This window comes from Piliocolobus tephrosceles, unplaced genomic scaffold (genome assembly GCF_002776525.5).
Source record: "Piliocolobus tephrosceles isolate RC106 unplaced genomic scaffold, ASM277652v3 unscaffolded_77, whole genome shotgun sequence".
In the NCBI taxonomy this organism is placed as follows: Eukaryota; Metazoa; Chordata; class Mammalia; order Primates; family Cercopithecidae; genus Piliocolobus; species Piliocolobus tephrosceles.
This window is the reverse complement of record NW_022335051.1, coordinates 475333-496765: the sequence shown is the minus strand read 5'-3', so window position 1 is coordinate 496765 and position 21433 is coordinate 475333. Positions and strand designations below refer to the sequence as shown.

Sequence of the window (21433 nt, the reverse complement as noted above, 5' to 3'; positions counted from 1 at the left end):
AGGGTCAAGGCTATGGCTCCATCCCAAGGACGTGCATCCCTGCAAGAGGCTGCATCCAACAGGCATGGAAGAGGCTCCGCTGGAGCCTGCTCGAATTCCTGCTGTGGAAAGCAAGAGGAGGTGCTTCTTGAAGAAACAGGGGAATCCCACCAGTCTCAGGGATTCTGCAGCCCTGGATCGTCCAGCCTGTGCTGGGGTGGGGAGCCAACCTTGCCATTCTTGGTTGGGGCTGAGGGTGAGGGTCCCGCTTCCCCAAAGGCCTAGCCCGGGGTTCCAGCTGCAGGCTCCACTGGGCATCGCCAGGCCCTGTTCCTCCCCTCCAGACCTGGTGCTCACCCTCAGCAAAGACAGCAAGACACGTCACGCGACCCGTCCACCAGGCTTCTCCCGTACTGCTCTTAGCCCCGCAGATGGTGGCCGAGCAGTGGAGCAAAGTGTGACCCAGTGGACAGGGGTGGCCTGGAGACCAATCCCCAGACAGCGCAGATGAGGCTGTGGGGCAGCAGGTGAGTGGGTCTGTGGTGGGAGGGGCTCCAGGGAGTCCGAGGACAGGCTTCTTTCCCCCCATCTGGAGGCCTCCACATCAAGAGAGCAGGGGGTCTTCCTCCCCCAGCCCTGCCCTCCTGTGGCCACAGGACCTGAAATGCCTCCATTAGAGAGACCAGAGAAACCACCTGGGTGAGTTGGGCTCAGTGAAGATTTGGCGAATGGTGGGACAGGGGACCCCATGACCTTATGACTTGCTAAAATCCCACCATAGAAGTAACTGGGGGTGTCCAGTGGCCTTGGAAGCCTGCTGGGGAGATGGGGGAGAGGAGGGTGAGTGCTGGGGGAGGTAACTGCGGGTCTTGGGCTGTTCCAAGTGGGAGACCTAGGGAGGGGGTGTCTGGGCAGGAGTGATTGGTGATATTTCAGGGGACAGGTCTTGGGTAGGCCCCTGACAGTGGGGGCTCACCACCACTACCACCCCAATGGCCAGGGTGATGTGCCTTCTCTGTGGGGGTTCCTCACTGACCTGGTGAAGCTGGACACTGCCATGAAGGACTGTGTGGATGGGAGTGAGCCTGGGGCAGGCAGGTTGGGGACCGGGATCCTGAGGTTTGGGAGGAGAGAGTCTTGGACTCAGCCCTTCCATCTTAGCAAGCCTCCTCCCGTGTGAGCCCCACAGTCCTCCCCATGCCCCGTGAGCTGGGGAGTCAGGCCCATCTTACTTCTGAATGGTGGAGGTTCCAGAGCAGCTGCCAGTCCCTGTTCCCTGAGTGGTGAAGCTGCAGAGCTGCCTGACTGCAAAGCTGCAGGAGCTGGACTCAGCCTCTCCCTCAGGCGGTGCCTATGGAAGGAGAGGGAAATTGTGCCCCTCCCAAGTCAGGCAGCTCCTAAGTGGCCGAGCATTTTCTTTCTATACTGGGCCTCCGTTTGTCAGAGAGTGTTGGGGCAGAAGGTCCCTGAGCCACAGCTCCCACACCTCCTTATCTAGAGCCCAGAGCCTGAGGCAGGGCCCAGTGCTGTTCTGTGCACATTTCTCACCCTTGCTGGTCTAGCAGTAGTGCAGTGTGGGAGGGTGTGGGGATGGGGGCAGGTCATGGGCCAGGGGCCTCTCTGAGAGTCTTTGGCTGGCTGTCTTCCAGGGAAATGTGATCAACACCCAGAAAGGAAAAAGCGGAGCAGATGGGGCCCTCACTTTGGGGGAGGGTGGGATGTGGAAGTCAGAGACTCCCACACACTTACCCTGGGTAGAATACTCCCTGGCTCCATCCTCTGCATCCTGGATTTATTGGGAGGGTTTGATACACAGAGGAGACCCATCCCAATGGAGGGTATGGGTAGGGGACAGGAATCCTGGACAAATTCCTAGCGGGGGGCTGTTTATCTGTTTATATTCAACTCTGAGAAAAGGGTGAGGCTGCATGGGATTGGAGAAGAGGGGGCCCATTAAGAGAAAAGCCCTAGAGATTGGCCCCAGTTTACTCCCTCCCTAAGGGCCCTTCAGCGTCTTCCACCCGGGGCCCTGTCAGCCTCCTGTTTTTCCCTCTGGCTCCAGGAGATTAAAGTCCTCCAAGAAATACAGCTGCTTCTGTGACAAGAGGGAATTATCATCTTCAGACTCAGGAGTAATATGGGGTTTGTTTCAAGTCCATGGAGCAGCACAGTCCTATTGAGAGGTGAGAACCTAGCTGATTGACAGAGGGGGGGTGGAGACTCTGTCTTGTGGTCAGTTTCAGACAGCCTGTGGCCACGGCTCCCTGGTCAGCAGCAGGCCCTGTTGAATGGGAGCAGGCACTGGGAGGGAGGCCTGAGTTGTAGCTCCTGGAGCCTCACAGGTGTTGCTCTGTCCTACAGCTACAACCTGTCCTGCCGCTGAGCCCCATCCCAGGAGGCCAGTCATGCCCTCAAGGCCAAGAAGACCAGGCCATGAAGAATCTCAGGCCCACTGAGTGCCCAGGTGGCAGGGGCAGAATGCCTCAGGGCTCGGTGAAGTTTGGGCTGAGCATGTGCTCTCAGAGTTAGACAGCTGCACAAGGCTCCACTGCGATCAGCCCTGTGACTGGGGCAGGGGACTCACTGCTGTGATACTTGAGCATCATTGTCATAAATTTAATGTGTCTGTCCAATCCTTTTCTCTTTTTATCTCTTCCTCTATAATCACCATGTACTGCTGATCTCTGTTAGTGCTTTTGTTCAAATAAATAAACCTACATTATATAGTGTGTATTACGCTTTCTCATGATTTCTTCACCATACGGTATGATTCCACTCATACGAGGTACTTAGAGTAGTTAAGTTTATAGAGACACAAAGTAGAAGAGTGGTTCCCGGGGCTGCAGGAAGGTAGGTGAGGTGTTTAATGGGTACAGAGTTTCAGCTTTGCAGGATGAAAAACACTCTCTATAAATGTGGAGGATGCTCATAAAACAGTGTGAATGTGATTAATTCCTTTGACCTGCACACTTAAAAACTGTTAAAATGAAAAAACAAATTGTTGGCTGGGTGCAGTGGCTCACGCCTGTAATCCCAGCACTTTGGGAGGCGGAGGTGGGTGGATCACCTGAGGTCAGGAATTCAAGACCAGCCTGGTCAACATGGTGAAGCCCCGTCTCTGCTAAAAATACAAAAGATAGCCAGGTGTGGTGATGCATACCTCTAATCCCAGCTATTCAGGAGGCGGAGGCAGGAGAATTACTTGAACCCAGGAGGTGGAGGTTGCAGTGAACCAAGACTGCATCACTGCACTCTCCAACCTGAGCAACAGAGTGAGACTCTATCTTGAAAAAAAAAAAAAAAAAGAACAGACCATATCTATCTGCAACACCATGAAGGAATATCACAAATATACTGTTCCATATAGTAGATGTAAAAGTATACATACTATATACTTTGATTTATACAAAATCCAATTAGCCGACAAAACTGGGGTCCTGGCTTTCAGTAATACTGGAGTAGCTTGTTGAATTAACGTAGATTATAATGATGACACCCAAATAACATACATTGTTATAGAAACACATCTACATAATACAAATATGACCTATGTGTGAGTAAGAACTCAATGAGAATTTCAGCTGTGCCCACTATAGGGGAGATAGGTATTGGCGTTTGAATCCAGCACGATTGACACCATTTGTAAACAATAACACCGCTCTTGAAAAGTACACAACAGAATTGAGAGTCTCTATAATGATTCTTTACAGTTTTAGTACCCAACTTTGAAATTCATGAGACGTGTGAAGAAATACGAAAATGTAACCCATACACAATTTAAAAGGCAGGCAGTAAAAGTGATCCTAAGACATTCAATGTGTTCTAATTCAGAATGTTTAAAGGCAGCTATCATAAATCTGTTCATGGGGGTAAAGGAAAATATTCTAACAATGAATAAAGAGATGTGGAACCTCAGCAAAGATATGGAAATTATGAAACAATAGGAAGATAAGGAAATGTTAAAAATACTTTTGAGCTTATTCAAAGGTTAGAAGCAGAAGACAGAGCAATAGAAATCATCCATTCAGAATAAAAGAGTGAAAAAGCTTAAAAAAAACGAAGAGTCTTAGAGACCTGTGGAGTGATTGAGTCCAAGTTGGAGAGGGGACAGAAAAATTAAATGAGGTGCAAAGTAAATCACCAACTAATAGCTGAAAACTTCCAAAAATTGGTCAAACCTTCCCCCCAATTTTTATACCCAACATGTCAACACGCCCCTCCAAAAAAAAAAAAAATTCCATACCAAGGCCATATTGTGATTTAGGAGACTGGCAGGGCAGAGCTTTCTATTGACTTGTTGTAATTTCTAATTTTAACTACTTAGAAGAATGAAAAATAGATTCTCCTTAGAGTTTGTTTTTTTTTTTTTTTTCTTGGAGAAAGTCCGAGTTAGGCACAGATGACTGACAGTTATTAAAGGCCAATGACTTTCCAGCCTTCTCTTAAATTTCCAGTGTCTTACATTGTAAATTATTTAAATGTGTTTCTTTCTCAAATCCTGCAGTAATATTGAAACTCCAGAAAGACGGCCCACAGAGATTCTGCTCTTGTGCATCCGTCCTGCACAGAGCTGAGGCCGTGCCTCCTCTAGTTTCATAAAGGTAGATGTAAAAGCGTGTAGTCGTGGGGTACTTCGCGTTAATCTGGAAAATTAAATGTTAAAATGGATTCAGGCCGGGCCCTGTGGCTCACGCCTGTAATCCCAGCACTTTGAGAGACCAAGACGGGCGGATCACTTGAGGTCAGGAGTTCGAAACCAGACTGGTCAACATGGTGAAACTCCATCTGTACTAAAAATACAAAACTTAGCCAGGCGTGGCGGCGGGTGCCTGTAATTTCAGCTACTGGGAAGGCTGAGGCAGAACAACTGCTTGAACCCCGGGAGGCGGAGGTTGCTGTGAGCCCAGATTGGGTCACTGCACTCCAATCTGGGCTACAGAGTGAGACTCCGTCTCAAAAAAAGAAAAAAGAAAAATGGAGTCAAAGAATTATCACTGTTAAGTTCCACCAGCAACTTGTTAAACGTGGTTCCGAAAGGATATTTAAAAAGGGAAATTGTTTCCAAGAAAGCCCTGTTCACAGCAGAAAACGCAGACACTGTTCATGACCTCACCACACAAACTTCCCTCATGTGTTGGGAGGGACCAATGGGCTCTCTGGTTCTGCACCTGCGTTAATTACCACCGGGAGGTCCACACTAGGACCCCAAGGTCTGGGACCAGCTTGGGTCGGGGGCAGAGAAGTGGTAGATGTGGCTCCCAAAGTGTCTTAGGGGCTCCCTTACCTGTGGCTGTTTCCTGACTGGATGCAGCAGGGTCAGGCCTTTCACTGTGACGTTTTCTACTCTTTATTAGAGTGGCAGGAGTGTCCCTGTGAGAGGCCTGACCCAGGTGTGGGCCATGCAGCCAGGCCCGGGTCCAAGGGGCTGGGGTGCAGAGGAGGATTTGTGACAGCCTAGAGGATAGAGGAAATGGTGGGTTTGAAAAGGCAAGTGCCAGGTTATCAGCGACCGCGTATATCCATTTCTGGCAGTCAACTGATAGTTTCAGACACTTACGAGGGAGCTTCCCGCGTGGGATGCCAAGAAGTCAGAGAACTGTCACACACCTGGCCATTAGCCCGTCCTACGCAGGGACTACACTGCGCATGTCCGAAGGGGCGTGTCAGGGGTGGGGCGAGGAGGAGGGGCGGTGCCGAGGGGAAAGGCAACCCCGAGGGAAGAAGCAGGGCAAGAAGAAGGGCCGGGGGCGAGGAGAAGGGGCGGGGGCGAGGGAAGGGGTGGGGCGAGTACCGCTCCAGGAAGAGGAGCGTTACTATGGCAACCCTGACAGGTTTGTGAGCAGCTCCTGGTCCCCTGCTGCTCCGTGAGAAGTCAAACTTCTGGCAATGACAAAGCATGAAGACAGCATTTTAGGGAGAGGTAGTAACATAATTACACGGTAAGACCAGCCGCCCTGGTCCTGCTGTCGCCCGGCAGGCAGAAAAGGTTTGGGAACAGTCAGGCTCCCGTTATCATGGCAGAACTGCTCTGGACTCGGAGAGGTGTGGATTCGAGGGCGGGAGCTACGCCTGGCATACTGGGAGTTGTCATCTTTGACAACTGGTTAGCTTCCAGTTTTTTAATTGCAGGGCGACCGGATTACAATCCCAGCCAGCATGAACAGGGCGTGGTGCGCAGTGCTGAAGGGGGAAGCCGGGCTGTGCCGGCCTCGCTGTGCATTCTGGGAGCTGTAGTCTCCTTACCGCTCCCGCCCGTTGTTTCAAGCGCTTCGGGACTACAATCCCAGCATGCCCCGGGCTCGGGGGGCGGGGCGCAATTCTCTTCCGGTGAGCGGGGCAGCGCGCGCCCGGCCAGGCGGACTGGAAACGGTAGCTCTTAACGGTTCCCCGCCCGTTGGTGGCAAGGCGGCTGGACTAGAATCCCAGCAGACGACATGCGAGGAGGCGGGCAACCTAGGAGTGTTGGGCAGAGCAGTGTGGACCTCGCCGCTTCCACGGCGATGCCGGCTACTGATCGCGGGCACCTCCTTGCCATGGGAAGTGAGTCCGGAGAGAGACAGGAGGGGCAGGTCCAGGCTGGGCGGTGAGGAAGGCGTGACGCCGCGAAGTGCATCTGCCCTTGTCCAACTCGGACGGGTGTGGTCCTCACCCCACTTCGCGCTGCTCTGCTGGGTTCCCTCTCCCACCTGCACCTGGGGTCTTTCCTGGGCGTTGCGCCTCCTGCAGCCCAGGGAGCCGCCTGCTTTCCTAAGCTGCTGTGGGAACCGGCCTGAGTTCTGGGCGCTGTCCATTGTGCCACTACCCTCTTTTCTCTCCAGGCAGAGCGCAATGCAGCCGCTATGGGGAGAAATATGCTGCCTGGCCCACCAGTGCACAAGTTCAGGGTTTTGCAGGGGGTGACATGGACTGTGGCTTCGTGAAAATGTCACCCTCACCAGCGCCTTTTTCGCAGATGTGGATATTGAGGCGGCAGGGAGTGTCATTATTGGTTTACCCAGGAGATGCTAAGAGCAGAGGAGAAAATCTCACTTCCCAGGCATGTGTCTTTGGTGCGCCATTTTCCACCAACCCATTTGGTGGAAAGTTCCCCAAATAGCTACCTAAAGATGAAGATGGTTTAGGCATTTTACACGTGACATCAATGGCCTCTTCTCAACTGAGGCCTGACTGGGCAGTGTCTCAAAGACACAGATGGCAAGCTGATCCTCAGGAACAGGTGGTGCTCCAGCTTTGTGGGAGTGACTTTCAAGGTGTGGAGCACTTGGGGCGTCTTTGAAACTCCTCAGGCTTCACAATTTTGCTTTGAATGGAATGTTCATCACCTCGGGCATTCATGGAGGTACCTTTACTCTCGGGCTGATCTGTTTAATTTTTCTGTCTAGACAATGGAAACTTCTGGGAGCACTTCTAGTTTCGTGTAGCTTCCTAATCATTGATGTCCCTTAATTCCATATGTCCTCAGGGACAGTTCCTTTGATTCTGGAATGACGCCAGCTTTTATGCTTTTATGTTTAATCCATAAAAACCAAGGTGTTAATCTACATGAAAATAAGACCTTGTTCATATCACACATTACAACAGGCTTCATTTGTGATTCCTGAATGTGGGTTACTAATTTTAAAAACCCTTAAAACCCTGGTCATGGATATTAGACACTAATTGTACTTTGTAAAGAATTTTCTCCTTCAGGATCAATTACACTTGGGCTCATCAACACCTTTGTAAATAAGGGAACAAGAACCATGCAGCATCTATGGATGTGATGAGATGAAGTATGGGGAGACCACAGTACAACATTCTCTTCCCTTGTTTTCAGTAGAGTTTGTGGGGTCAAGTACCTGCATTCCTCCCCCATCCCTCAATATTCTCATTTTACTCCTGACTATTCCCCCTTTAGGTGGGAGTTTCTAAATACATTTGTCCGCAAGTGTAGTCAGGCTGTTGTAATGTGAGGGCATCCATCATCTGTCACCTTAAAGATGAATGGAGAGGATTTTGTGATTTGTGTTCCAGAGGCACTGCTGTTGTGTGGCTGCAAAAACAGGTGATCTCAGCTGTCCCCAGCAGCTGCCTCACAAGATTGGTTCTGATGCGGCCACAGCTGCTGTTCACAGAGCCAGGAGCTCCTTGCAGTTTGGTGTATTCTGCTGAGATCTGTGGCTCCTGCTCTTCTCTGCTCACCTCATTCCTCGTAGTATCTGCTCAGCTGCCTGGTTTGTTCCAGTGTTTCCTGGGAGCCTGTTGTGTAACTGCATTTCAGAGGGTCTTTAGGAATTCCACCCTCACTTCACCAGTCACTCTACACTGGCCATGCACTTAGCTTCTTGTGGCCCTGTGTGTGTCCTCTTCAGTGGAGCTGTGAAGAGTTCTAGTTAGGGATGGACCTCATTCTCATGCACCTCAGGCTGCTTCGAAAGCTGATCATCTTGTCTTTGGACACATGGACATTATTCCTTTTGTGTATTTTGAAGTCTGATGCTTTTTTTTTTCTTTTTTTTTTTTATAAATAATGTGAACCCTTGCAGTAATAGTAACAGTCACTTTTAAATATCTTTGTGAATTTAACTCTGGCAACAATTTGATGAAGTTGACATGCGGTTCCCATTTTATAGGTGAGGAAACTGACACTTGGAGAAGTAGAGTAGCTTTATTTACTTCATACAAGCTTTTGATGAATTTCAAGTCTAAACCTCGAAGTCTTCCTCTAAGGTATGACTGTGGCATATTCTTTGTGTTTCTCTGCCAGCGTCCTGAAGGGGTCCACATCCCATTTGGACTCCATTTTTTTCTTAATGACAGAAAACTTGCAGAAACAGCCCTTTGGTTGGGGAGAGTACTTGCTGGCACTTGGCTTTCCCTGTCCTCCATCTTCCCCTTGGCAGGGCTTAGGTGATTTGAGGGAGCTGGAGCAGTGGTAGATCCTGACTACAACTCACCTGGAACGCTTGTTGTTATGTAAAGATAACACCCACTCATTTTTTGAAGTGTGATTTTTTGTTCTAATTATTCCTCTGGACTTTCTCTTCCAGGTTTGTGCTGTGTACTAACATGTAATTCAAATACTGATTAAAACAAAACTGGTGCCCTCCTACCAAGTGGTAACAATGCGTATTTTTTTCTTTCTCTAATTATAAAAGAAATGCATGCTGTTTTAATAATCGTGGATCATAGAGATCTTTATGTAGCGGAAGTTTCACGTCTTCCTCTTCATTCCAAACTCACTCCCTTGTTAGAAGGAATTATTATAGCTTGGTGTTTATTTTTTTGGATGTTTTCTATAAATTAATAAATACACATAAATTTGGCCAGGTGCAGTGGCTCGTGTCTGTAATCCCAACACTTTGGTAGGCTGAGTGGGGAGGATCCCTTGAGCTCAGGAGGTTGAAGCTGCAGTGAGCAGCTTCATGCCATTGCACTATTGCACTCCTGTCTGGGCAACAGAGTGAGACCCTGCCTCCAAAAAAAAAAGAAGAAGAAAATAAAAAAAAAAAGAAGCTAAATACATGTACACAGTTTCTGAACACAAATTGTATCATACTATTTTTTATTTTGCTATTTCACAAGCAATATATCATTTACGTTATTCCATATCAATGCACGAGATTCTATTTTTGATGTGTTAAATTTATTCCAAAGAATGAGCATACAAGATTTGTTTCACTGTTTATTCTTTGATAGAAACTTAGATTATTTCTAATTCCATCATTATTTAAAAATGCAGCAATAAGATGCTCGTACATAATTTACTACACTGACAACTAACCGTTCAGTTTATCTTGCCTTCTTTTAGTCAGAGAATATGTCATGAGTTTATTTTATGATTTGATTCATAGGGAAATTAATGTTATGACTGGATAAAGTCAATTGTGAAGAAACTGCACTTCCAGGTTGTCTATCTCCATATTCTGATGGAAAAGCATGGAATTTAGAAGCATTGCTCGCTCCTTCAGTTTCTAACAAGTCAGTATTCTCATAGCAATTTTAATTTAAATGTTTGAATTGTTTCTCCTTCCCTTGTTCAGGATAAGTATGTTGTTTTTCTGTTTGTGAAACTTCCGACTCCGGGGTACTTCAGTTGGGCTTTAGAGAGGGTAACTCCCATATTGCTGTTGTATCTATTTCTCTTCAGCATCTGGCTGCATATGATAAAGATCATAGAATTAGACCAGGCCCTGTATGTATTTTGGGATGAAAAATTCAAAGTAATCAACTCAAGACAGGAGTCTACAACTTTGATTCTTAACAAAAGATTTCCTTTGATTTCCCCCAATCTTTATGATTCCTAGAAGAAATTCACCCAGGGTGAAGCATGTGGTTCTCTTGAATAATGTTTTGTTGGGGAGTTCCACATCGAGTTTCATGAGGCATACTGTTTTACAGGGTGTTTTTTGTGGGTTTTTTTTTTTTTTTTTTTTTTTTCCTTTCTCGGATTCTATTGGACAGTAATACTAGCTTCCTAAAATATACTGGGAAATGTTCCCTCCTCTGCTACTTCTAGATAATATTATACTCATAATGACAAGTTTTCTTGTAAAAATGCTCTGAAAAAAAATGTAGGGTGAGCCCGGCATGGTGACTCACACCAGCACTTTGGGAGGTCAAGGCAGGCGGATCACGAGGTCAGGAGCTCGAGACCAGCCTGACTGACATGGTGAAACCCCATCTCTACTGAAAATACAAAAATTAGCCAGGCATGGTGGAGTGTGCCTGTAATCCCAGCTACTCAGGAGGCTAAGACAGGAGAATCACTTGAACCCAGGCGGTGGAGGTTGCAGTGAGCCAAGATCGCACCACTGTACTATAGCCTAGGCAACAAAGCAACAAGACTCTGTCTCAAAAAAAAAAAAAAAAAAAAAAAAAGTGTCAGGTGCCTTTTCTCTTTTGTACTGGGTAATATTATTTATTTTATTGGTATTTACCCATATACCTGCCAATGGTTTAATGAGCCCCTATCTTCTACTCATCAATCTTACCCCTACTTCAGCCACTCCTCCCTGCTTTTTGGTACTCAGCCCCATGTTTTTCTCTCCTCACATTCTCAACTCTGTCTCTTTAACGTGGGGACTTCCATGTGCTGCCTGTATCCTCCCACTCTGCACTGCCAGGAGGCTCTGCAGGCTCTAAGCTGGGGCAGCAATGTGGTCCCCTCAGTTTCAGCCTCCAGACCACTGTCCTGTGCTCCTTGCAGTTGCTTCTAGTGTCTGGAAACATCTGGTTGATGTAGTTGGTCTGGCTTCCTATGTATCAGGTGCCAGAGGGAGTCTGTTTCTTGTTCTTCCACCATACAGAGAAGGCAAAGCTCTGAATTGATTTTGAAATCAATTCTTGGTTACTTCTTTTGGACTGAAATACATTGTCTATTACTTTATGATGACATAAATATTGTAGCTTAGTTTGTGGCAATTAGAATTTCATTTTTATTGTTTTACAGGCCATGCCACCATGCCCAGCTAATGTTTTATTGTTTGGCAGAGACATGGTCTCACTCTGTGGCCCAGGCTAGTTCCAATTCCTAGATTCGCAAAATTCTCCCACCTTGGCCTCCCAAAGCACTGGGATTATAGGCATGAGCCACTGTGCTTGGCCAATAGTTAAAATTTTAGATTATTATGTACAATACTGTGATATGCCATATTTAACTTATTCAGAGACAAGGCTTTAATAAAAAATTACTTCATGTTAGAATATTTTTCTTTAATTTTTTATATCAGTTTTCTTTTTTTTTTCCCCCTAATCTTTTTGTTCTAGCCTCAGTCACCTTTACCCTGAGTTTCCATGTTTCCATCCTGGGCAGCAGAGGCAGTTCCACGGATGATGTGCCTGTGGCTCTGTGTACTTGGAGCTCTTTCCAAGTAAGACTTTGTGATCAGGAGACCTCTTTTCAGGACAGATCACCTGCATGTAAAACAAAGAGCCCTTCCAGGCCAGGAGTATTTAGCCAAAATCTTTTTGCTTTCACATTTTATTTTTGTTTGTTAGGTTTTTTTTTTTTGAGACAGTGTCTCTGTTACCCAGGCCAGAGTGCAGTGGCGCAGCTCACCTGCAACCTCTGCCTCCCAGGTTCAAATGACTCTCTTGCCTCAGCCTCTCAAGTAGCTGGGTTTACAGGCTCACACCATGGTTTCCTGCTAAGTTTTGTATTTTTAGTAGAGATGGGGTTTCACCATGTTGGCCAGGCTGGTCTTGAACTCCTAACCTCAGGTGATCCACCTGCCTTGGCCTCCCAAATTGCTGGGATTAAGGGTGTGAGCCACCACAGCTGGTGAGTTTTTGAGTCTTTATCCATCTTTGGACACAATAAACATCCAAACACACAGATCAGATGTTCCCCAACATGTCTATGAGTTTAGAGACTGGACATTTCTTTTTCCAGTGATCCTGGTTCTTGACTTTCTCGTTTAAGGTTTTGTCATCTCCTGGCAGCAGACACAAGGTCTCCTTAAGCCCTGTCAGTGTAGAGGGAGGGTCTTTGAAAAGCACCAAGTTTACACTGTAAGTGTCTCAAGATGCATCCACATTTCTCTGTCTCTTCCAGGCCAGTTCTTGGAGATACTAGGAAGCCAAGAGTTCCCTCCAAGAATGGAGATTCCTTGGAAGTGAGGTTCACCTTGAGTCAATAAAGATGAATTACACGTGGTCAAAGGTCATTCAGGGTCTCAAGAACAGCCAGAAAGAAGAGCTGGGGCTGACGGGATTGTGGGGGTCCTCTCTCCCACCTGAAAAGCTACTGCTGCCTGCCGACCCTCTCAAGAGGAGACCTCTCTGGGCTCCAGCACCTAAAACAGACAAACCTGGGAGGATGCTTCTCTCTTTTGTGTCACACGTGTCCTGGAGAAAACCAGTGTATCTGAATGACCAAAGAAAACTGTGAGAAAAAGTGCAAAATCTGTACCAGGCCATTCAGTGTCTGGATGGGGCTCTGTGGTGCACATGCATTCCAAGAAGATTGGAGAGTGCCAAGCCTGCAGGAAATGTCCCTCAGACCTGCCTCTCACACCTGGAGTATGACTGCCGGTCCAGGTTCTGATGCAGAACTGTCTTTAAAAGGTGACTGCGGATATGGAGAGAGGGATTTCTAACCCTGATAGAACATGATCAGCTGTTTCGCTGGGGAAAGCCACATCCACCAGTGACATGCTGCTCAGACTGGCCCAGGACACACTCTACTACCTAAGGAATAAGCCCCACATTTGCTCTTTGTGGGTGAAAGGAGAGGGTGAGAGAGGAGAGGAGTGTCCGCACAGACATGAGAAGCCTGCAGATCCAGATGACCCCCTTGCTGATCAGAATATGAAAGATCGCTTTGTGAAAACAATGACCCCATAGCAGACAGATAAGCTTCTAGAGCAGGCTTCAACCATGCATCATCCAGACCCACTGGTGGAGAAGTCTGCCCCCACTCTATGTTGGTGGTCTGGAGGATATTATTACTGAGACAGATTTAAGAAATAATCTCTACCTGTTGGCAAGATCTGGACGGTCACTGTTGTGCAGAGACAGCAGTGTGCTCTCATCAGCTTTCCACAGGGCAGACTGTGGAAATGGCCACTGAGAATTCCTTTTATAAATTCATTGTCCATGGCTTCAGACTCACCATCAAATGGAAGAAGAGTCCAAACTCTCAAAGAAAAGGAAAAAGAAGGATGGAACTGCAGACTTTGGGAACCTGCCAGAGCCTATTTCAGTACTGCAAGGAGCTCCTTCTCCCCCTGCAGCTCTAGTCCCCACCTTGGAGCCTCCTTCCAAGGAGTGAGACTACCTTTCTGACTTTTTCTGACCATGGAAAACTTTTCTGACTTTTTCTGTCCTTGGCACCTGCTGAGGACAGCAGACCCAGGGACCCAGTCTCCTGGGCCCATTCTTGCCCAGCTTCTTCTTGATCATGTGACTTGAAGGCATTCTTATGCAGTGGAAGCAGGGCCCCAGGACCATGTGATAGATCGATGGTCTCTGGCTTCTGCCCCACTGATGGTCAGATGGTGGCCACTCAGGGTGTGAGAGCCCAGCCATCGCTGCTTTCTTGAGTTGAAGAGGTTGGAGGCTGGTCCACCTGCTCCTATCCCACCCTTGGCGATGTGGATGGTTGCTCCTTGAGCCTGGTAACATCTCTGCCTTGGCCCTGCCAGGCATGCCCTGACTTGGGGGGCCCTGCGTACCCACACACTACTTTAAGGGGCTTGCCCTTCCTTGGGCCAAATTCTAATTTTGGCCAGTGCCCCAGGAAGCTCAGTCCTCTGTTTTGTTATCTTGGCTATTTCTGGGGCACTCATAGTTCTCCTGGGTCCCTTTTCTCCTAGGGCTTGGGCTGGGCTGGGCATCTGTAGGTCTGGGATGTTTGCCCTGTGAGTGAGGCTCTGTCACACAAGTGGGCAGACATGGGGACATGTGATAGGCGCTGGCTGGCTAGGGTTCTGCAGATGCCACAATCCTTCTGCCCTCCAGCAGCCTCTGAGTCCAGCTTCCCCATTGACACTGACTTCACCCAGCTGAGGAGCTGTCTGGGGTTGTCTGGGTGCTGTCTTGGCTCCTTTAAGTCTGTGCTGCTCGGTGGCCCCTGAGAAAGGTCAGGTCCAGGTGCCACCATGCAAGGGGAGTATCTATGGCCCTACCGCTGGGGTTTCGGTGGGCTGGACAAGGCCTGGTTGTGGGGGCCCTGATGGGGTTCAGGGCCAGGGCCTGTCCTATGGTCCTGGGGGTGTCCAGGGAAGATGAAAGAACAAGGGTTCGGCATCCCTGCTCAAAGCTGCACTGTGGACACCATGAGCCCTGGATGTCAAGATCCATGGGGAGTTTGGGAGAGAATTTCAACACAGAACTCGCCAAAAATCCCATGATCTATCCTGAGATGGGAACAGACTTGCCACATCTTGAGCCACTGGGCCCCCAGAGAGTGACCTGCTGTCCTGGGCTCTACATAATTCTCATGCTGCTGGGCCTTGGCCTCAGGTCAGCTTCTGGGCTTCTGGAGCTGGGCTGGTGGGCCAGCCTGTCCCCCTTGGGAAGGGTCTCCATGCTGAGGAACACCCACAGAGGCCTGGGTGCCACAGACACTCGCTCCAGAACCAGGGCCTTCCTAGGGGTCTTTGGATGTTTAGCTGAATGGAAAGCAAACTTGGTCCACTTCTCCCCCAAACCCATCTGACCCTTGTTTGGGTTTTTGGAGTCTTGGGGTCTCTAGTAACCCTCCTGGTCTGACACTGAAGAAACACTACAGGCTGCTGATCCCACAGTGAGGGGTGTGTGCTGTGGGGATGGGCACTCGTGAGTGAGGGTCCCTGCCGATTCCACAGTGAGGGGTATGTGCTGCCTGGGGTATGGGCGCTTGTGAGTGAGGGTCCTTACTGATTTCACAGGGACGGATGTGTACCACCTGGGATATGGGTGCTTGTGAGTGAGGGTACCTGCTGGCTCTCGTGAGTGAGGATCCCTGCTGATCCCACAGTGAGGGGTGTGTGCCACCTGGGGTATGGGCACTTGTGAGTGAGGGTCCCTAGTGATTTCACAGTGAGGGGTGTGTGCTGCCTGGGGTATGGGAACTCATGAGTGGGGACCCCTGTTTCTCTCTGGCCCTGTTGGTGCTCGCAGCTGTGGGTGTGGGCTGGCACAGATGGGACTGAACCCTCCAGGGTCCTCCAGGATTCTTCTAGGGCAGGAGGGGAAGGGTGTGGTGGGGGGCTTGGAGGGGTCTTGCCCTCATCCCCTGCCCTGTTACTGAGGTGAGTCCAACACCTGCCCTGGGGCCCAACTGGCCTGTTTTTAGAAGCTTCTTAGAGAAGGAAGAGGAGGAGGAGAAGGAAGGCCTGGGGAGCAGGGATGGAGGGTCCTGGGCACTCCCCACTGTTTACTGTCTTAGATGGTGACTCAGGAGGAGACCTGGTGCTAGAGACCACCTGGGGGGCATGTCACAGTGCATCCTTCTGAGCTCAGCCATGGAGGCCTAAAAGTGCCTGAGAACCACATCATCATCCAGAGCCCAGGTCTGGGACAGTGCGTCTTGGGAGAGCTCCCACAGGACAAACAGGAGAGCTTCAGGAGAGGGTCTAGGTTTGGGGCTGGGCATCAGGCCAGGGGGAGTCTCCTGGGAGGGGTCTGTGCCTTCACCCTGTTTCTGCCCTGGGCACCTTGCACTGGGCAGTGCTGGGTCCTTTCTGGGCACCCCTGGGGGCCAGTTCTGCACAGGAGGCAATGGATACAGGAAGGTCCAGGCAGGGAAGTGTCTGCCACACTCCTGCCTTTCATCTGAGTTGTGTCAGGGGTGGGTTCAGTTTCCAGGAGGACTCATGGTGCCCTCTCCAGCCCACCAGAGTTGGATTGGTTTGGCCCTCCCTCAGGGCTAAAGCGGAGGGTCCTGTGGGCAGTGTGGGTACTGCCCTTGGGCCAGGTTTGATGTGCCTGTGTGCTCCCCCAGCACCCTCGGGCACATGGGGACAGGGTTCTGTGCACTTTCAATGCCATATGTGCGCTGGCTGTGAGCGTGTGCTTGCCCTGCAGAAAGCAGATGTACCAGAGCCTCAGGATGAGCTTGTGATGAGCTTGAAGTAGGAATTTATGGGGACAGCAGGCATGGGAGGACCAGGTCCTTCCAGGTGGAGGGCTGGTGGCATGAACAGGGAATACTAGAGCCTCAGTCTGTGGTGCTGGGGACCCCTATGCATGGGATGAGACCTCCCACATAAGGCTGGATCAGATAAGGTCTTGCACTTCTTATAGGGGTGGTCTCATCTCCATCAAATGTGGGCCCTGAAAGAAGGGGCTCCCCAAGTACTCTCCCAAGATGAGTCCTGGCCCAGTCTGCCCAGGATGCCGGCCCTGAGTCCCAGCCCCAGTCGTGTGATGCCCCCTCTCAGACAGGGCATGGTTTGTGTGCCCTGCAGGGACCTGCTTCTGCCTCCTGTGCAGAGAAAGGGAGCTGGGTCCTTCTGGAGGAGCCAGACCCCTCAGCTGGGGAAGCCAGGCCCTGTAGGGCAGCAGGGTCTCTGGCCTGGGGGTCTCCTGTGCACACTTGTCCCATCAGTCAAGCACTGTAGGAGTCATTTTAAGGTGAATATCTGGGTACACAACATTTGCTTGTTTTCACGGAATGAGCAGAGGTGTTCAGAGCCCCCTGGACTGCCCTGAAAACCTCACTATTCCAGGCCCCTCTGCAGACCCTTCCCAAGGCCAGAATTCCAACCAGTTGGCTGTCACCCTCTTCTCTTGAGACACTACCCCTGTCCTGAGACCTCCCCATTGCCCCTCAGATGCCCCATCCCTCCGGAATGCCCACCTCCCCGGGGACCCTCCACGCCCCACACGCCTTACTTGATGCTGCAGCGCTCTCTGAACAGGCCGTGGCTTATGAAGGTGTGGCTCACATCTAGGTCGTTCTGGTGCACATTCACTGAGGACATCTTGGCCTGCTTCATTTTCTATAGAGTACGGCCAAGCCTCAGAACAGACACAAGACTCACTGTCAAAACTGCTGTCATGAAACAGTGGTTCCGGAAGGAAAAGAAGCTTTTTCTGCAGAAACTTCATTTCCAAAGCCAGGGAAAATCAGCAGTGTGCAGCTCACCTGTGTTGCCCACGCCACTGTCTGCCCAGGATTTGTGACTGACCCCTTCCGCCCCCTTGGGTTGACTTTCCCTCCATCTGGGTAACTGGGCTTCTGACACGTTCTGGCCTATGCATCCTGCTCTGGCTGGGACTGGAAGGACCAGACCTGGTGTTTCCCTGGGTTCTTGTCCTTCTCCTTCTTGACATTCAGTAGGGATGACCATGCTGGGCCCCAGACCTCTGTGAGGATTCCTTTGTAGACCCAATAAGACATCTGTGGACAGAAGAATGCTCTGGTGAGACAAGCCTCAGGGTGACCCCAAGGGGGATTCAAACCTAAGGATTCTGGAAGTTTCCAGCCTTTGGCTCCGCGGTTCCTCAGGAGAGGTTTGTCTGCCTAGGCCTGGGCCTCCCCATGAATAAAGAGTGAGCAAGAGCTCAGGTTGTGAACTCTGATCGGGATTTATTCCTTCCTTTGGGGTGACCAGAAAGTGTTCCTGTTCCTGGCTTAGAAGTGGCCCAGGCTCCGGCATCAGATTCCTCCCAGCAAGGTGATCCTTGCAGGGATGGGCAGGAGGGCTGGGGACCAGGCCTGTTGTCCTTTTGGTGAGGAAAGTGTACCCTTCTCTGTCTGAAAGGCAGGCAGCACCAGGCAGCAACAATGGGCACCTGTCCTAAACACTGAAGAGCAGTCACGGGGGACACTCACTCACAGCTGTGCCCTCTTGCTGTTCCTAGATTTATTCCAGTTGTTAAACATTCATAGCCATTTATCTGTGCATCTGATGTCCTGATATGTTTGCTGTAGATAAGAAGTGATGGAGTGAGCTGAGCTGCCAGGCTTCCTGTTCTGATTCTTGGATGCTGGGTCATGTGCTTAGGGGCCCCAATGTGACTGAACTGGAAGGAGCCAGAATAGGACAGAACCCAGCCCCTGATGAGTGGGCACTGGTGGCCTGGCCTCATGACCACAAGACGCACTGTTTCCAGGGCACAGACAACCTGGGCTTTGGTTGGGTCTTGGCCTCCAGGTAGGGCCCTGGTGGGCAGCGGGCAGTGACTACTGAGACACTACTGTGATTCTCGGTGGTGGCTGTTGTAAAACACCTGCAGGGCTGGAGTTTAGTATGAGATTCAGCAGGAGCTGTGGCCTCTCCCAGTGACAGTGTGTCACTCCCCCTCGCCAGCAACCATGCCCACAGGCCACGGCCTCTGCCTCATCAAATCCCCACCAAGTCACCCATCTATGGAGCAGCTTCCATGCAGCAGGGTCAGGCTCTTACCTCCACCTCCAAAGCACAGACAGGGGCAGGTCTGTCTCACTGTAAGACCGCGAGGAGAGCTGAGGACCTGGACCAGGTTGGGGGCCATTCCCTTTCCTGAGCAGGCCTCAGGGAAGGACCAGCCCCATTCTCATCTGACCCAGGTCTCAGCCCAGGAGCTTGTGTAGGGAAGAAAGGACAAACAAGGCCTCCATGCTGGCTGACACTCAGGAGGGGTTGGGGCGATGGAGCAGAGGGAGCACAGGGCCAGGCAGAGGCTGCTTAGGATCCATGGGGGATCAGGCTGCACCATGGGGCTGCCCCTCCTGGGCTGCACGCAGCATCCCCTATGGGAGCTGAGAAAGTCCAGTCCTGAGATGGCACAGGGGTGTGTGGCTAGGCCCTGACAGCAGTCTCCCAAAATGTGACTATATCACCAAGCTGAGTTCCAGGAATGCTGAGAAGTGTCCAGTACAGCAAGGATGCACCTGGAGCCCATCCTATCTAATGGACTCTGACCATCCCGCGTCCACCTGCCTCTCCTGCATATCGGCCACCACCCGTTCCCTTTTCCTCATTTCTCCATCGTGACTGACCCAGAGGCTGTGACCCTCTCTGAAGCCCCAGTGGCCCTTCTTTTGTCCTGTCAGAGCCCCTGAGCAAGACTCCCCAGACCCATCCACATGCCTGGCTTGTCCACTTACTAATTGTGCTGCTGTGCACTGCCGGGGTGGCACCAGCGGCAATGAGGGTAACTGAGGGCCCCACAGGTGACCAGCTTGGTCCTTTACCCCATCCCTAGCCTCAGGGGGTTCTCAGTCTGTCAGCCAGCAGCCCTGGTTTGGGACACCTGGCTGTCCTCCTCCCAGGAGTTCTGACTCAGCCTCGCCCACCTGTCCTCTGTCCGTGGTGCTGACCAAACCAGCAGGTAGCAGGTCCCCAAAGGGTGCTGCTGAGCTTTGACCGAGGCTCCCCTGCTGAGGGGTCCCAGGTGAGTCGCTGCCCCTGGTTCTACGTCATCTGCTGTCCTCTTCAGCACCATCCACCCCACCCTAGGCCGGCTCCATGCAGATGCATCCCCGAGTCACCAGGCTCAGGGTCCTCTATTGTAGGATGGAGATTGCTGTACCTGCTGTACACATTCATATTTATTGTGTGAAATAAAATATGGAAGCTAAAGTAAATGAGGACTTTGGTTTGCATTTTCCTGATGATTACTGATGTTGAGCACTTGTTAGCCATTTTTATATCTTTTTTAAAAGATAAATGTCTATTCAGGTTCTTTGCTTGTATTTAAATCAGGTTATTAGATTTTGGTGAGTTTTCTCTCTTTTTTTCTATTCAGTTGTGTGGGCTTCTTTTGTATTTTGATTTTAACCCTTTATGATATATATTGCTAGCAAATGTTTTCTCTGAGGTCATAAGCAGCTTTTTAATTTCATTGATTGATTTCTCCTGTGCAGAAGCTTTAGGGTTAGATATACTCCTACTTGTATTATTGTTGCTTGTGCTTTTAATGTCGTATTTAACAAATTATTATCTGAACCAATCTCAAGGAGCTTTTGCCCTGTGTTTTCTTCTAGGAGTTTTACAGTTTCTGATTAAATAACAATGGGCTATCAGCTCCCATCTGTTAGGATGGCTGTTATATAAAGGACAAGAGATAACAAGTGTTGGTGATGGTGTGGAGAGAAGGGAACCCTTGTACACTGCTGGTTAGAATGTAAGTTAGTACAGCCATTATGGGAAACAGCATGAAGGTTCTTGAAAATCTAAAAATAGAACTACATATGGCTCAGCAATCCCTCTTATAAATTATATATCAACAGGAAATGAAATCAGCATTTTATAGAGATATCTGCACTCCCCTCTTCTCCGTGCCCCACCGCAGCATCGTTCCCAACAGCCAAGCCATGGGATGAAGTTACTGTGCATTGATGTACAAGTGAAGAAAAAAATTGTGGGGGAGGTATTTGTGTGTATGTGTGTGTGTGTGTGTAATATATAATAATAAAATATTTTTCAGCTTTTAAAAAGTTGAAGATACTGCCATTTGTGATAACATAAATGAACCTGGAGGATAATAAGCTAGTGAAATAGCTTAGGGAGAGAGAAAAATACTGCATAATTTCTATTATATATGAAATCTTTAAAAAGATTAAATACATAGACACATGACAGAATGATGACTTGGGGGAGAAGAGACACAAGTCAACATTTCAGTTATATAAAATAAATGAATCTGGAGGACTAAAGTACAATTTAAAGGTTATAGTTACTATTTTTATATTATACACTAGTAATTTTTGACCAGGGTAAACTTTAGGTGCTTTGACACCAAAAGGAAACATGTATACATGAGTTCATGCATATGTTACATTGTTTAACCGTAGTCATCATTGATATGTATATGTATAATTATGGGCTCATTAAATTTAAATGCTATAAATAGGTAACAAAGAATAAAGTTAATTGGAAAACTTGCATCATTAGACTTGATTTTGCCTAAATGACAAACTGAAACTGCCTCCTAAATATTAATATTTGTACATCACATAAACTTCATATATTGGAAATATGTTTACAGAAAAGGAATTATAAATTTTAATAAACACAAAATGACACAGTAAATGCAAAACAGTAGAAAGAGATGAAAA

The 21433-nt window shown here is 49.1% G+C and overlaps 1 long non-coding RNA gene across 2 annotated transcripts; it reads left to right on the top strand.

Annotated features, from left to right (window-relative positions):
- Positions 1–6290: 6290 nt before the first annotated feature.
- On the top strand, positions 6291–21086 carry LOC113219670. Of its 2 annotated transcripts, none has more exons than XR_003306629.1 (4): positions 6291–6519; positions 9813–9939; positions 12515–19767; positions 20360–21086. It is a non-coding gene; the product is annotated as an uncharacterized LOC113219670 (long non-coding RNA). The 2 variants fall into 2 exon arrangements; XR_003306628.1 differs by having other exon boundaries at positions 12515–20499; positions 20606–21086.
- The last annotated feature ends 347 nt before the right edge of the window (positions 21087–21433 follow it).